This window comes from Monodon monoceros, unplaced genomic scaffold, assembly GCF_005190385.1.
Source record: "Monodon monoceros isolate NGI ecotype Baffin Bay Population unplaced genomic scaffold, NGI_Narwhal_1 Super_Scaffold_13, whole genome shotgun sequence".
Taxonomy (NCBI): Eukaryota; Metazoa; Chordata; class Mammalia; order Artiodactyla; family Monodontidae; genus Monodon; species Monodon monoceros.
In genome coordinates, this window is record NW_021703769.1 from 41,599,563 (window position 1) to 41,616,058 (window position 16,496).

The following is a 16,496-nucleotide window of genomic DNA, read 5'->3' on the forward strand; positions in this document are numbered from 1 at the left end:
CACACACACACACACACACACACACACACACACACACACACACACACCAGCACCACCTCCACATCTCTAATAGATGTCTCTTTATAATGGAGGACACTTACTGGTATATAAGAACCTGTCTTCTTTCTTCCTCCAAGGTTTACAGCCACACATATAATCAATATTCTATTGAAGGCAGCCAAACAGCAACCAATTAAATGCAACAGAACAGAAAGCTGAAATTTGAGGGTGGCCTTTAGAAATACTCTTACCATTTGCCCAAAGGAAGCCATGGGGCAGGGGAAATGTTACTACCTCTAGCTGCGTTATTTTGAACTTTCAAAAAAATTATGTTACAAGCAAAAATGTCTGTATAGTTCTGTAAAAAGAAAGAAATCAAACTCCGTTGGTATCTCCCCTTTTAAAAAGCCAGGTCTTCAGGCTTTTATTTGATAATCTCACGTAGACGGGTCTACACTTTTTTCTTTCTTTTTTTTTAAGAAAAGCATTGTGTCCTGAGATCAATAAATCAAAATTGGATTGCTTTCTCCTCAAAGGTGAATTGTATCTTGCTGAAGAGGTGATGTGACAGGATCTCTAGTTTGGTAAAATACATGAACAAAAAAAGGATTAAGATTTCTTTGCCTGAAAAGAAAAGTCTGGATGTTATTTTTTCTATTATGGGAGAGTTTCCTAAATTATCTCCTAGAACAAGAGATTAAGAGTCAAGAGATAAAGCAGGTGCAAGGCCCATTATTTAGTGCTGTCAGAGCCCATTCTCTTGCTGGAGGCGCTGTTTCCACACAGAGAATGAAAGCAGCTTGACAGCTGCAGGAGTATCTATGATAGTCTGAGGAAAGAGGCAGAAAGGCAGCCACACAGAGGGCTAGGGAATCCCTCGGTTGTCAAAATTCTGAAACAAGCAAGAGATTCATGACTGTGGGAGAGACCAGGGTGCCTACAGAGACATCAGTCAAGACAAAAGCAAAATTCAGCCATCAGAAGTCAATCAGTCTATGAAGCCAACGGGAGAGTTAAGATGCTCAGCACCCAGGGGCAAGCAGGAAGAGTACTGAGCGACCCACTCATGTCAGCTCCAAGAGGCTGGTACTGCGGCACAAACCTGAAGAGCCCTGAAGCCCAGAGGGTGACATCATCGCAGACCCAACCTCTGTTGACGGATCACCCACTTTACTGCTGAGCTCTCAGATCCTCTGGTGCTCAAGCAAGCCATGAAAACATACTCTGCCTCATAGTTAGACTCTTTCCCATGGACTCCAAACCAAGCCATCGTACACTTCTAACCACATGGTAGCAGGTTCAGAGTGACATTAACCTGGTTTTCCAGATTAAAGAGGCCATGGCATGTACCCATCTTCAAAAGGAGAATGAAACCCCCAAGCTTTGACTCTAAAATATCTGGCAGGGGAGTATGGTCTATGCTACAGGGCCCTGCAGGTCCTGTAGAGGCGAGACCTTGGCATATCACCATTCCCACTGAGCCTGCTGCGGCTGACCACAGAAGTCCCTGGCGATCGACAGGACTCACTGTCTGCATTGTGAATAGGTCTGTGTTCCTCTCCCTCCCCCAAGCCATCCTAAGGACGTGGAAGACATTCTTCAAGTCCATTGCTTTCAAATCGATTAGAGTTGACCAAGCAGACCTGTGAAAGAAGATTCTAGGCCATTCCCAAATTCCAGTCCCATTTCACCTGCCTCTGTAGGGCTCTCTCACCAGTGTCAGTAGATTGATGAAGTGGAAATAGCCCAGGAGTGAATTTGGAAGAATTTTCAGCCCCAACTTCATCACTAGATGGCCTGAGGCAGCCATGCCACTTCTCTGGGGCCCAACGTCACACCTGTGAAGGGTTTTGTTGGACTGGAATATGGTCAAAGATCTTTTTTTATTTCTTGGGCAAAGCAGTCTGGTTCAGACAGCAAAAGACAAGATAGACCTATTATCTAAGAGGGGAATAAAGCCCCTAGGTAGAGGGGGCTGGCAAACATAACAGCAATTTCTTGCAGGTAACTTAGAATTCTCTTTGGTAAAAGGCATCTGACTGAGTTTAATAGCAATTTTAGTTACATGTTTAATGAATGTGGCCTAGACAGTCTTTTCTGTGTGTGTGTGTGTGTGTGTGTGTGTGTGTGTGTGTGTGTGTGTAAGTGTTTGCTCTGGTAGTGATAAACTCTCAGAAGGCATAAAAATGATTAAATACAAAGAAGTTCAAAGATTAAGTAAGATCCAGGCATCTGTGAAATGGGCTTTCTGAAGAAAAGCTAAATATAAAATGGCTCTAGTTTAATGCCAGGTGTGTTTGAAAACTCCTAGTAGGAAAAAAATCTATCATTTTTCTTTGAAGCTGAGAGAATTGGTATTGAGAGTCTAAGACTAGAAGTGGAATTTCCTTAACAGAACTGATGCACTTACTTCCAGATCAGGGTCCTCTGATAGTTCGTCTTTCGGTGTTTCTGTAAATCTACTAGTTATTTATTCTGCTATTTATTTAATCTACTAGTTATACAGCTTTCTTCCTGGGTATTGATTTCTAGTACTTTGGTCATCACAAAGATGACCCACTAGATTTTATTAAATGTTCTGAATAAACTGTGCTATCTAGGAAAATATACAATGAGGGCAAAATCTAGTGGAAATAATTAAGGAATCTATAATTAAGAATGTATAGGACTAAATTATCCTTTGACTAAAGAGCTGTGTATATAATCACGCAGGATTTCAACCCAAGCAGTCAGAGGCACTTTCTTTCAGGAGACTTAAGTGTGTGATGAAGTTTCTAAGAATCCAGCATGGGTTATTTCCAGCAGCAAGTTTCCTTCCTTATGAAAGATACCACATAAAGAATCATTTGAAAGCCCAAAGCTACCCCACTGTGGCTCCTTACATAGTTAAAACCCTATTAGAGTAAAAGAATCAAGAGATTCCTGTGGAAAAAAAATACCTATCTCTGTGCTCACTAGGGCCCTGCTGTGTAGACTTATCTGGTCGCTGTAGAGAAATAAGAGCCACAAAGAGGGTGTGATGGTTGTGGGGGGGGGGGTGGCATTTGAGAGACACCCGGTTTGTATTGTTCCTGCTGGAAAGACCCTGATCTGAGACCAGCCCTGGCAGCCCCCAGCTGAGAAGGGCCTACTTGTAGCCTTCATTCCTGCCAGGCCCTGGAGGGTGTGGGGACTGCATTATGAGGCTGAATGAGAGTTAGATGCTTAATTGGGGCCTGGAAAAGGTAAAGAAAAGCCAGACGTGTAGAATGTGATCGGAATCCAGCTCAGTTAAGCCAAGTGTGGCAACACCTGGGAAGCCTTCAGTGGTTGTGATCTTATATAAAGGAGCTGGAACTGCCTTTTAGAGTTCCATGGGGGCAGCACAACCAGCAGGGAGTGATGAGGAGTAAGACGGGTCAGGCCTAAGGTGGTCCAGTTGAAGATGTAAGAAACTGAGTCCTCCAGATCTTTTACACACAGGAGATATTTCTACCTATCCCAATGCTTGGCAAGGATGCAAAACATTTGAAATTGACCCCTCTAACCAGCTCCAACTAAAATGTCATTTCCTTGTTCTCCAAGATTTTTCTTCACCAGCCCTCAAAAAAGGTGACTCACTCTCCACTGGGCCTCCAGAGTTCCTAGTTCATACCATAACACGTGGCTTGTGGGTGGTCCATGTTCTCAATCTCAACCCCCCCCACCCCCGTCTCAGCTAGCTTGTGAAGTCCATGAAGACATCAGTATGCCTCATCCATTTTTATCTCAGCATGTAGTAGACACTGAAGTATCTGGTGGATATGTTTTGGGGGTTTTCTTCCCAAATATTGGGTCTCTATAGACTGGCTATTCTGCCAATAACTAGTGATGAATTTCCAAACCCTTCTCAAAGTGGCTGTATGCAGGCACATCATCTGGTTAAACATAAAAGGAAAAGGTATATGTATATGTCTGGATTTCATGCCCACCTTCGGCTACCGCCACTGCCTTTTATCTACTAAAGACAGCTTCTGATTTTGATTAGGGTAGAAATTCCCAATTAATACATGAAGAGGTGTGTTGCCATGGAAGGGGTGTCTTGCAGAAACATGCAGATTTTCCACCAGTATGATCCTGTCATCTAAGTCATTCATTTTTTTAAAATTAATTTTTATTGGAGTATAGTTGGTTTACAATGCTGTGTTAGTTTCTGAGGTACAGCAAAGTGACTCAGCTATACATATACATATATCCACTCTTTTTTAGATTCTTTTCCCATATAGGTCATTACACAGCATTGTGTAGAGTTCCGTGTGCTAAATGGTAGGTTCTTGTTAGTTAGCTATTTTATAAATAGTAGTGTGTATATGCCAATCACAGTCTCCCAGTTTATCCCTCCCACCACCCTTTCCCCCTCGGTAACCGTAAGTTTGTCTTCTACATCTGTGACTATTTCTGTTTTGTAAATAAGTTAATTTGTACCATTTTTTTGGATTCCACATATAAGGATATCATATGATATTTGTCTTTCTCTGTCTGACCTACTTCACTTCATGTAACAGTCTCTAGGTCCATCCATGTCACTGCAAGTGGCATTATTTCATTCGTTTTTATGGCTGAGCAATATTCCACTGTATATACATACGACTTCTTTATCCGTTCATCCTTTGATGCACATTTAGGTTGCTTCCATGTCTCAGCTAATTGTAAACAGTGCTGCAGTGAACACTGGGGTGCATGTCTCTTTTCGAATTATGGTTTTCTCCAGATATATGCCCAGGAGTGTGATTGCTGGATCATATGGTAGCTCTATTTTTAGTTTTTAAGGAACCTCCATATTGTTCTCAATAGTGGCTACACCAATTTACATTCCCACCAACAGTGTAGGAGGATTCCCTTTTCTCCACACCCTCCCCAGCATTTATTGTTTGTAGATTTTTTGATGATGGCCATTCTGACCAGTGTGAGGTGATAACCTCATTGTAGTTTTGATTTGCGTTATCTCTAATAATCAGTGATGTTGAGCATCTTCTCATGTGCTTTTTGGCCATCTGTATATCTTCTTTGGAGAAACGTCTATTTAGGTCTTCTGCCCTTTTTTTTTTTTTTTTTTTTGTGGTACGTGGGCCTCTCACTGCTGTGGCCTCTCCCGTTGCGGAGCACAGGCTCCGGACGCGTAGGCTCAGCGGCCATGGCTCATGGGCCCAGCCGCTCCACGGCATGTGGGATCCTCCCGGACCGGGACACGAACCCCTGTCCCCTGCATCGGCAGGCGGACTCTCAACCACTGCGCCAGCAGGGAAGCCCCTTCTGCCCATTTTTTGATTGGGTTGTTTGTTTTCTTGATATTGAGCTGCATGAGCTGTTTGTATACTTTGGAGATTAATCCCTTATCGGTTGCTTCATTTGCAGATATTTTCTCCCATTCTGTGGGTTGTCTTTTCGTTTTGTTTATGGTTTCCTTTGCTGTGCAAAAGCTTTTAAGTTTCATTAGGTCCCATTTGTTTATTGTTGCTTTTATTTTCATTACTCTAGGAGGTGGATCGTAAAAAGATCTTGCTGCAATTTACACCAGAGGGCGTTTTGCCTATGTTTTCCTATAAGAGTTTTACAGTATCTGGTCTTACATTTAGGTCTTTACTCCATTTTGAGTTTATTTTTGTGTATGGTGTTAGAGAATGTTCTAATTTCATTCTTTTACATGTAGCTGTCCAGTTTTCCCAGCACCACTTATTGAAGAGACTGTCTTTTCTCCACTGTATATTCTTGCCTCCTTTGTCATAGATTACATGACCATGGTGCATGGGTTTATCTCTGGACTTTCTGTCCTGTTCCATTGATCTATATCTGTTTTTGTGCCAGTACCATACTGTTTTGATTACTGTAGCTTTGTAATATAGTTTGAAGTCAGGGACCCTGATTCCTCCAGCTCTGTTTTGCTTTCTCAAGATTGCTTTGGCTATTCAAGGTCTTTTGTATTTCCTTACAAACTGTAAAATTTTTTCTTCTAATTCTATGAAAAATGCTATTGGTAATTTGATGGGGATTGCATTGAATCTGTAGATTACTTTGGATAGTATTGTCATTTTGGCAATATTGATTCTTCCAATCCAAGAGCATGGTATATCTCTCCATCTGTTTGTGTCATCTTTGATTTCTTTCATCAGTATCTTATAGTTTTCTGAGTACAGGACTTTTGCCTCCTTAGGTAGGTTTATTCCTAGGTATTTTATCCTTTTGACGTGATAGTAGATGGGACTGTTTCTTTAATTTCTCCGTCTGATCTTCCACTGTTAGTGTATAGTAATGCAAGAGATTTCTGTGAATTAATTTTGTATCCTGCAACTTTACCAAATTCATTGATGAGCTCTAGTAGTTTTCTGGTAGCATCTTTAGGATTTTCTATGTATAGTATCATGTCATATGCAAACAATGACAATTCTACTTCTTCTTTTCCAATTTGGATTCATTTTATTTCATTTTCTTCTCTGATTGCTGTGGCTAGGACTTCCAAAACTATGTTGAAAAACTTCCAAAACTAAGTGGCAAGGTGGACATCCTTGTCTTGTTCCTGATTTTAGAGGAAATGCTTTCAGTTTTTCACCATTGAGAATAGTCATTCCTTTTCGACTTTGGAGAGGGAGCCAAGGGCATGTGTCTATAAGTGATGACCACTGGTAGAATGGTCAAGGAGCAGCTTTAGGATTGAGGTTCTTTGGGAGAAAATAGGTTAGATGAGGGGCAGATGGCTTACAATTGTACTTTCGTCCCGAAGAAATAGGAGCTAATTGTAAATCAAGTATACCCATCTGCTCAGGCTGCCATAAAAAGAAATACCATAGACTGGGTGGCTTAAACAACAGAAGTTTATTTTCTCACAGCTCTGGAGGCTGAGAAGTCCAAATCAAGGTGCTGGCTGATTTGGTTTATGGCAGGAGCTCTCTTCCTGGCCTATAGGTGGCCCCCTTCTCACTGTGTCCTCATATGGCAGAGGGAGAGAGAGAGAGCTCTCTTCTTATAAAGCCACAGTCCTATCAGATTAGGGCCTCACTATTCTGACCTCATTTAATTTTAATTACCTCCATGAAGGCCCTATTTCCAAATACAGTCACATTGCCACTTGGGGCTTCAACATATGAATCTTGTGGCGGGGAAGGGGGGGTCACAAATATTCAGTCCATAACCTCAAGTCTGATCAGAACTATCCTTTGATAAATATTCCTAAAACCAGCTGTTGACAAAGGCCAAGTATGTGAGGCACCAGGAGGGAATACCCCATCCCACAAATCAAAGGAGTCTGCACATCTGGTCTTGGGTTTAAACTGGTGATGTGAAATCACATTTCAAATCTCACTCACCCAAACATAATATGAAAGCAGATAAGTAAAACAAGCAAACGAACAACACAAATAAAAACAGTAATTAAAAGAACGAGCTGGGCTTTCCTGGTGGCGCAGTGGTTGAGAGTCCGCCTGCCGATGCAGGGGATGCGGGTTCGTGCCCCGGTCCGGGGGGATCCCACATGCCACGGAGCGGCTGGGCCCGTGAGCCATGGCCACTGAGCCTGCGCGTCCGGAGCCTGTGCTCCGCAACGGGAGAGGCCACAACAGTGAGAGGCCCGCGTACCGCAAAAAAAAGAAAAAAGAAAAAAAAAGAACGAGCTGGTAGCCATGGCAAAAGGAAGGCGTGAGCCTGGTGTCACCCCCAACCTACTCCCTAGCTCTACCAGGCTCTGAAATAATCCTGAATAGGGTCTTACTAGCTACCATTTACTTTCCCAGCTGGGAGAGGAGCAGCCCAGGGAAATTTCCACAAGCGCATGAAGCCAGCCATGAACACCTTTATTCTGCCTTACCCCAAAGAGACAGGAAAACAAGCTGTGATTCTCCATTTCAATATCTCTTGCTGGGAGGAAAATGGAAAAGGAAAGGCAGACCAATAAAAAATTCCTGGATCTGATTACCTCTAGGGAAAAAAAACAATAGGAATTTCACCAAATAGAGGGCAAAAGGGAAAATAAATAAGGCAAGATCTTGGGGGTGAGCAGGAAGCAGAGGAGGAGGTGCTGGAAAGTCCCAGATGAAGCCCCCTTGAAAGAGGAGCCCCCTTCATTCCCTGAGGAGTCTATGTAGGGTTTGCATAGGGTTTATCACCTTCTGCTTTGGAGGCTGAGAGAGAAAACAGCGAAGAGAATAGTGAAGCTCAAGCTGACTTTTTTGCTCTTAGAGCAAAAACGAGTTGCAGGGCTCACGTTGAATTGAAAAAAACTATCCAACCCCAAGGATAGCCCCCACTGTGACAGGCCTGGGCTGGGCATGCGACACACTTGCTGGGGAATCCAGCACAATGAATGTGGTTGATGCTGTGACCACTTTACCCCTCCCAGAGAAAACGCTTCCACAGACAATGTGCGAAAGGAGTAGCGTGCTAACGTATGTGTCACATGCTCACCCTGTAGTAATGACCTTATTGACTTTTATGTAGTCTCCATAAATTAAGAAAATTAACCCTCTCTCTGTCAAACACGTTGCAGATATCTTCTCCTGGATTGCCTTCTTTTGACTTTCTTTAAGATACATTAAATAAATTTTACTATGCTTTCTTCTAAAATCTTTAGATATTGTTTTTTAAGTGACCTATATGGGAAAAGAATCTAAAAGAGGGTGAATATACGTTGCTGTGTGGTAGAAACCAACACAACATTTTTAAATCAACTATACTCCAATAAAATTTTTTTTAAAACTCAAAAAAAATTCAATAAGAAAAAAATGAGCAATCAGATAGAAAAATTGGTAAAATATTAAAATAAATGACAGAAGAGAGGAAGGGAGGGAGGGAGGAAGGCAGGGAAGATATTAGGAAGGAAGTTAGGAAGGAAGGAAGGAGGAATCTCAACACCCTGCATGTTAAGAGGTAATAATAAAAGAAAAATACACTGTAGAACAGTATTAGTGCTTTATTCTCTGAGATTTATTAATCCAGCTAAGCCAGTCTTCTACTCCATTCAATTCTTTTCATTAAGGTTTATACGTAGCACGGACTCAATATATATGCTGGCTGGCTGGATGAATGAATGAATAATACCAAAGAGGAGGAAAAATGTGATAAATTCTTGAATGATACAGAGAAGTGATTCAGCTAAGTTTTTATGCTTAAATATCCTTGATTAAGAGACATCAAGAAGTAGATATTAAATTTGTTTCTCTAGGCCAAAAAATATTAATCAAGCGTTTATTATAGTCAATCATTACCTCTTTTGATCCTCAAATGTTGTGAGGGAGATATCATTACCTCCATGTATAAGTGACAAAACTGAGACTCTGAATGTGAACGAGACCTATCCAAGATCGCACAAATAGAGATGCCAGAGCTTGGATTTGAAACCAGCTGTGCCCAACTCCAGAGAGCTACACTCCATCCCCTTTCACTAATGTTGAGCTTCCCACAAAGGTGGCCAGAAATGGACAGTCCTGAGGTTCAGTATCTGTCATGAGTAACAGAAAAGGGAGTTACAAAAAGCAAAACAAAGGTGTATTCAAAGGAGAGAAGGAATTTGTAGAGGCTGGACTTGTGGTTTGTTGTGTTGACATTTGTTGTAGAAAAGGTGGGTAGTAATCTTTGTTAAATGCTGTCTGGTTTATTTTGCCTCCCTTCACTTTGGATGAATCTTCCTAGGAGTAGTGTTTATCCTTTGCACCCTTACATATTATCACAAAACACCTGGATATGAAACCTGGTTGCTACTGAAGCAGCTATGTAAATGGATAAGCCCATGCCATTACCAAAGATCGGAATTTTTTTTCTTGAGGTTAAATATATTTAGTTTATCGCTGTTGGAACCACATCACTAAGAGGAGTCGCATCACTGACTTTTACAATCATTTTAAATAGTGTTGGTGCCTTGACTGTACAGAGCAGTTTGTGGGGAAGTATAACAATACAAGGACTCAACTTCTCTTCAAGTCCTGTCTTCTCACTGACACTCTGTTCTTGCTCCGTAAGTTGGTCTTTGATCTCCTTTAGTTTTACTTGCACTTGGATTCTACACCTAGAAAGTGAACTTGGCACTCTAGGGTAAAGTAAGGTCTAATGGAGTTCATCTCCCCTAACAATCAGTTGTTTAAAAAGAACATAAATTGATGTTTATGCATGTGGAATAATTGCTTTCCTCCATTTGAGCTTGGAAGTTAAATATATGTGACAAACGCCTTAAACTCTGACCAGGTTTCTTCCATTTTAGTACCATTGTGAAGGCAACAGAGTTTAGCCTGTTAAGGGACGTCTCATCTGTATACATCAACTTGGCATTTCTCAGAATTTCATACAGATACCATTTGTTGCCCTGAAACCACACTCCTTCTCGGATGGGGCTCCAACCCAGCCAAAAGTCAGACTGGAACTTGAACCCAGGATCCCTGACTAGGAGGGGACTCAAACGCATTGTCTTTTCATTGAAACCGCTCACCTGGTGTCAGGACTTACTGAAGCTCATGTTCCTTAGTCTCGATGCAGAAAGAATTCAGCGTGAGGCAAAGTGATAGGCAAAGAATGAGTTTATTAGCATAGGACACTTGTGAGAGAGATTAAGCGGGCAGGCAAGGGAGTGCAGCCCTGAGAACAAAGAGGGCTACATTTTTATAATCAGAGGGAAGGTGGGGGAAGGCCACCTTCTCCCTCATTTTTGGGGAGATGTCAAGGTTTACATCATTAGTTCCTCCTTTGACCCTATGTGGTCTGACCGGGACTGTCATTGAGCTATTTTAATCATATGTATATTAGCAAAAGGGTGATGACATACACTAAAATATGGTAATTCATCTCAGGTTTCAGTATAATGTCCCCTTTCACCTAGTTTCTTTCCCCTTTCACTTATATTCCTGTCTTGACTACATGCAGAAATGCAACTCTTCAAGGACCATTTACTCCCTGACTTCACGTAACAAGATTCAGACCCCATATCTATTGTCTTGTATTTTTAACTATCAGGATTTGTGGCTTGAGTGTGCCTTGCACTGGAATGTGCTTGGTCTTCCTTCAAGGTAGTGTAGATTGTCGCTAGGTTACTAGATTCTTTTCTTGAGTGGTCATTAGCTTACAGTAGTCTCCCAAACTCCCTTAAAATTCCCTCTGTCTTTAAACCCCTAGTGGGATTTTTCAACTAACTATTTAAGTATCCTACTCTATCCCTATCAGTTCTGTAGATGATTTTAGGTGATATCAAAATTAACATATTTATTATTTATTCACACATATTTATTATCATGTGTGAAAAAATTAGGCACAAATTAAGCTCGCGGTTTTATAGCTATGATTGCTATGGGACAAAATTAAGAAGCAATGTTAGGCCTGAGTCGATTAAAAACATGACTAAGCATTAGCTGTCACCACAGTAATGCTGCATAACAAACCATCTTCAATTTCAGAGGCTCAGAACAACAATCATCCATTCTTTTGTTCAGAGAGGATCAACCACATCTAGTCTGGGCCAGGAAGGATGTCAGGCTGTGAGTTGAGTTCAGGTCTTATCCTCCTTAGATCAGCTCTTCCCTAAAGCATGTTCTTCTTGGGGCAAAAGGCAGGAGCACAAGAGGGCAAACCCCAACTGTACAAATGCATTTCAAACCTCTGTTTGACTCACTTTTGCTAATATTCCATTAGCCAAAGCAAATTCCATGACCAAGCCCAGTGTCAGGGAACAGTGACGTCAACTCCTGTAGGGGTGGAAGACAGGAAGTGAGCCTTTTGAAACAATTACCTAATCCATTACATTAATAATAAAGTCGGAACATAGATATGGCAAAAGTCAAGATGGTTCAAGAATGCTTGCTTTGGTTCAACGCCACTTTAATTCAATACAATTGAATCCAGACAGGCCCTGCTTTCTATAGCTGTCATGATACCTATGCAACTACACATTCTGAGAAATAATTATTTGTAATTCTATTTGTTGCATGGAGTTTGTCAACACAAATCTCAAAAGAAAAACTTGGAGAATCTTCTAACTTCTCTCCATGTTTATGTATTTTAAAATCTGGTTAATTGTATTCTATATGCATTTCAGTATCTTTTCTTTGTGATGAGACTTGCTTCATTTTATTATTTTTTATGTAATGCAACTAACCTACAAAAGGTTATCATAATCAAGGCTTTGAAGAGGACAGTTGAGGTTGGTAATTGAAAATGAAAATGGTACTGTCTGTCCCAGACTCCTTCTATTTCAGCATCTTTTATCTCCTGCTAGGAGCCCTGAAATGTTCCTCATTTGTGTTCCAAGCAGCAGCAATCAAAATGAGGGAAGGACAGGCACACTGAAATAAATAGGCTGTAGAGGCAATTTTTGTTTTGATCAGATTCTATTGTCTGTGTGAAATGGCATCATTTCTCTGGGGCACTCAGATGCCTTGCCCAGCAGGGGAGAAACCGTTAGGATAATAACAGTTCCACACACATCAGAGTAATAAGTATCTGTTGTTCTTCTCTCCCTCTTTCCAAATACACCACACACACACACACACACACACACACACACACACACGCACACTTGCACATGCATACACATATACACATGCATATTCACATAAGCACGCCATTGCACACATACATAGTCATATATTCATACCACATGTGCATGTATCATGCACACTCATGATATTAAATGAATAATGTCTACCAAACATACCATTAGGGTCTTCAAAAGCGGATCTAAGAGACCTCTGCTCAAGAACATGGCAATATATAGAGCTACAACTATGATTTCTCTTTTCATCTCTGTCATGGATCTCAAAACCTGCCATTACATCTCATGCTAATCTGTGCCAATATGGTGGCATAACCTGAGATTTCTCAAACAATGTACTATATTTTAAAATAATGAGGTTGAAAAGACAAAACATAAGGCAAACAACTTAAATATTTACTGTCTGATTTGCCTTTTGGGTTTTGCTTTCTTCAACTTCTTTCTTCCTCTCTCGCCCAGCTCTTAAAAGTGTTTTGTATGCTCCTTCATTTTCATTGAGCATTATTATATTGACTAGCACCCTGTCTATTAGCTAGAAAGTTCTCTGAGATGTCAGAGAGGTATCTCTGTAGTAATATCACCAGGGTTATTACCATTGAGAGTAATGACTTTGAAAGAGATTTCCTGGAAGAATCAGCTACAGGTACCCTAGATCCCATCACAAACAATGACGCCAAGGAGAAAGTCAAAGAAGTAATGATTAAATTGTGTTAGGTCAATTAACTTTCCTTCCATAGTAATCATCTTATGAAATATAACAATTATGTTGTATTTTAATAAGTTCTGATGGTGTCCAAGGAGTTAGAACATTTGATAGTTATTTTTATAGTGAAAAAGCCGAGGCTTTTAAATACTATGAGATTTGGTAAAAGTCACTGAAGAAATTAAGTGACCAGCCAGGATATTCTCTTTTATGACATGTCTGTGTCTTGCCCGTTTTCTGTTGGATTCCTTGTCTTTTCTATGTTATATTGTTTTCTTTATATATTAGTACAAGAGTCCTTTGTAAGTGAGATACGTATTATATATGTGTTCGTGTGTATATATACATAGATATATATATATATATGTACACACACACATAAATGGCAAATATCTTCTACTCTGGTTTACTTTGCACTCTCTTAATGGTGTGTTTTGATAAAATAATGATGCTAATTTAAATGTTTTCCATATTATTAGTCTTTTGCCTAATGGTCAGTGCTTTGTAACTGTGTAAGAAATTTTTGCCTCATGATATAAAGGTCTTTTTCCATGTTACCTTTCAAATTTAGTTCTATAATCTACCTGGAATTTATATTTTCATATAGTAAAAATCCTTCAGTGTAGGTCTACTGTTCTTCCCCCTGAACAAATTCTATTTTTTCCCTGAAAATTTTTTATTTCAAATTGGAAGTTTGAAAGAAGATTTTGCTAGGTATGAAATTTTACGTTAGTGATATTTTCTTTAAGTGCTTTGAAGATATCATTACATTGTCTCTGGATTCCATGATTTTTATTGAGATGTCATCTATAATTCCTATTGTTGCTATTTTGAAGTTGATGGGTCTTTACTCCTAAATATATATTTTTTTCTTTAACCTTGATTTTCTGCAAGTTTACACTGATTGGCCTGAATAAGATTTGCTTTGCATTAATTTTGCTTGGGTATCATAATACTCTTACAGCAGTGGCTTGATATTTTCCATTCAGTTTGGGAAATTATCAGCCATTATCTTTTAAAATATTGCTTTTGCCCCATTACACATAGGATACACCCTATCTCATATGTCTGCTAATTCTTTTCATCTGTATTTTATTCTTTATATTTTATAACTTAGCTTTCAGTTTGTAAATTCCTTCTTCAGCTGTGTCTAATTGCCACCAAATCCACCTATTGAATTCTAAAATTCATTATATAATTTTCAGTTCTAGAATTTACATCTGACTTTTTTTTATTTAGCGTCTAGTCCAGTTAACTTCTTTGCCGTGAGAATTCTCCCTCTTGTCACCCAATTCTTAAACACATTAACCATATTTTAAAGTTGTATCTACAGATAGATCTCTAACATGTCTCTATATATTGTCTTGGTTTTCAGTGATCCATTCTTGTTCCTCAGGAATGACCGGTAATTTTTTATTGAATGCTAGACACTATGTGCGAAAAATTGTAGAGATAACTTGAGCCTCTGGGTGGCCTTATCTTCTTCCAGAGAGGATTTATTTTTGTTTCTGAAAGGCTGGTAGGATTGAGTAGAGCACTGAAATCGAATCAGAGATTAAATTGATTAAAAGTAGGCCTTCAATTTTTTTTAAGAACTGGTCTATTTCAAGTTCATTGCCCCCCAAGTATAACCCACAGAAAACTCAAGGTACTTATCAGCGCACCTCTTCTTTGGTGGGCCCTGACCTATAAGTTTTTCCTCTCTCCCCCCCCAAAGCTCATTAAAAAACATCTGAAGGCTCCGTTAAACTTCTTTGTATGTGGAATGTCAGGTTCACCATTTTTCACCTCCTCCAGCTTCTGCTGCATTAATGGCTCTCTAGTGCCTTAATTTCCTCAAATAATCTGCTCAATGTTTCTAGCTGTTCTTGGTGGGAGTGTTATTCTACAGTATGATAGTCTACTTTAGGCAGAAATCCCTTTCTCTAGTCGTGGTGTGCAGGCTTCTCATTGCACTGGCTTCTCTTGTTGTGGAGCACGGGCTCTAGGGGTGCGGGCTTCAGTAGTGGCTTGCGGACTCTAGAGCGCAGGCTCAGTAGTTGTGGCACACGGGCTTAGTTGCTCCGTGGCATGTGGGATCTTCCCCGACCAGGGCTTGAACCTGTGTCCCCTGCATTAGCAGGCAGCTTCTTAAACACTGCACCACCAGAGAAGCCCTCTCAGTGTAATTTTAACTTGCATTTTTTTTCGTTAGTAGCAAAGTGAATCACATTTTCACACAACTACAGGCCATTCTTAGTTTTTAATTAACATCCTGTTCGATTTCTTGCTCAATTTTCTATCCAATTGTCAATCTTGTTTATGTTTAGAAGTACTTTATATATCAAAGAAAGATATTAACCCTTTGTCTATGATAAAAGGTATAAATAATTTTCCTCAACTGGTAATATTTCTTTTTTTAAACATTTCTTACGGTAGCTTTTCCACCCATAAGTTTGTGTTTATATAAAGTCAAATAGTTCCATTTTTTCTAACTACTTCTGTTTTGAGGCATACTAGCAAAGACTTCCTGCTCCCGAGCTTAGAAAACTCCATCGGTAGTTTCTTCTGTAATTGTGTCTGTAAGGAACGTGTTGCTGAGCAATTGGAAAATGTTGTCCTTGTAGGACTTGGGTATCCACGAGTCATGTTTCCTTATGTTATCCCCTTCCTGACTTTTCTCATCCACTCTCATGTCATCAACAATATAACATTATTCTACATGGACATCTCCCAAATTCCCACATGTCTAATTCTCAGTTTTCTTCCTCAGCATTAGATGCAAAACTTGTTTGGCATCTCCACTTAAATGACCCTCTTCACCTCCCTTCACTTTGTTTGTTTTATATATTGTCAAGTACTGACCTTCCATCCACCCAGGCTCAAAGATTAGTCACCTTACTTCTTGATTCTCAGCTTCAGTAAATCATTACCAAGAGTACAAGTTAAAGGTATCTTTCTTTGAAGAGATTATACACTGGATCTTTCCTAGCCGTGCTTCATCCTAACAGAAAGGTCAAATTGAACCTACTCTGGACTCAATAGGTATTCATGTAATGAATCTGAATTTAATCTTTTGTTTAAGTTGTTATGGACTCGTCTACTACTTTCTATATTTGTATTTTCAAATGCCCTGGCTCTTCAAGCTGTGAAAACATAATAGACGTTTAACTAAGAAGAGATTATTTTCCTTTTGACTACCTGTAAATTTTCTCACAATAAGAAATATGGATGTTAACTAGATTATAGTGATCATTTTTTCTATATGTACGAATATCGGATCAAGAAAAACAGTCTCCTTACAACTACATTTAGGCATGTTATATAGCTTCAGCC

General features: G+C 39.9%; 1 protein-coding gene across 5 annotated transcripts in view; it reads left to right on the forward strand.

Annotated features, from left to right (window-relative positions):
* Positions 1 to 16,496, forward strand: part of MACROD2 (mono-ADP ribosylhydrolase 2) — a 1,974,865-nt gene that overhangs the window by 1,938,360 nt on the left and 20,009 nt on the right. The gene's annotated exons all lie outside the window — the stretch shown is intronic.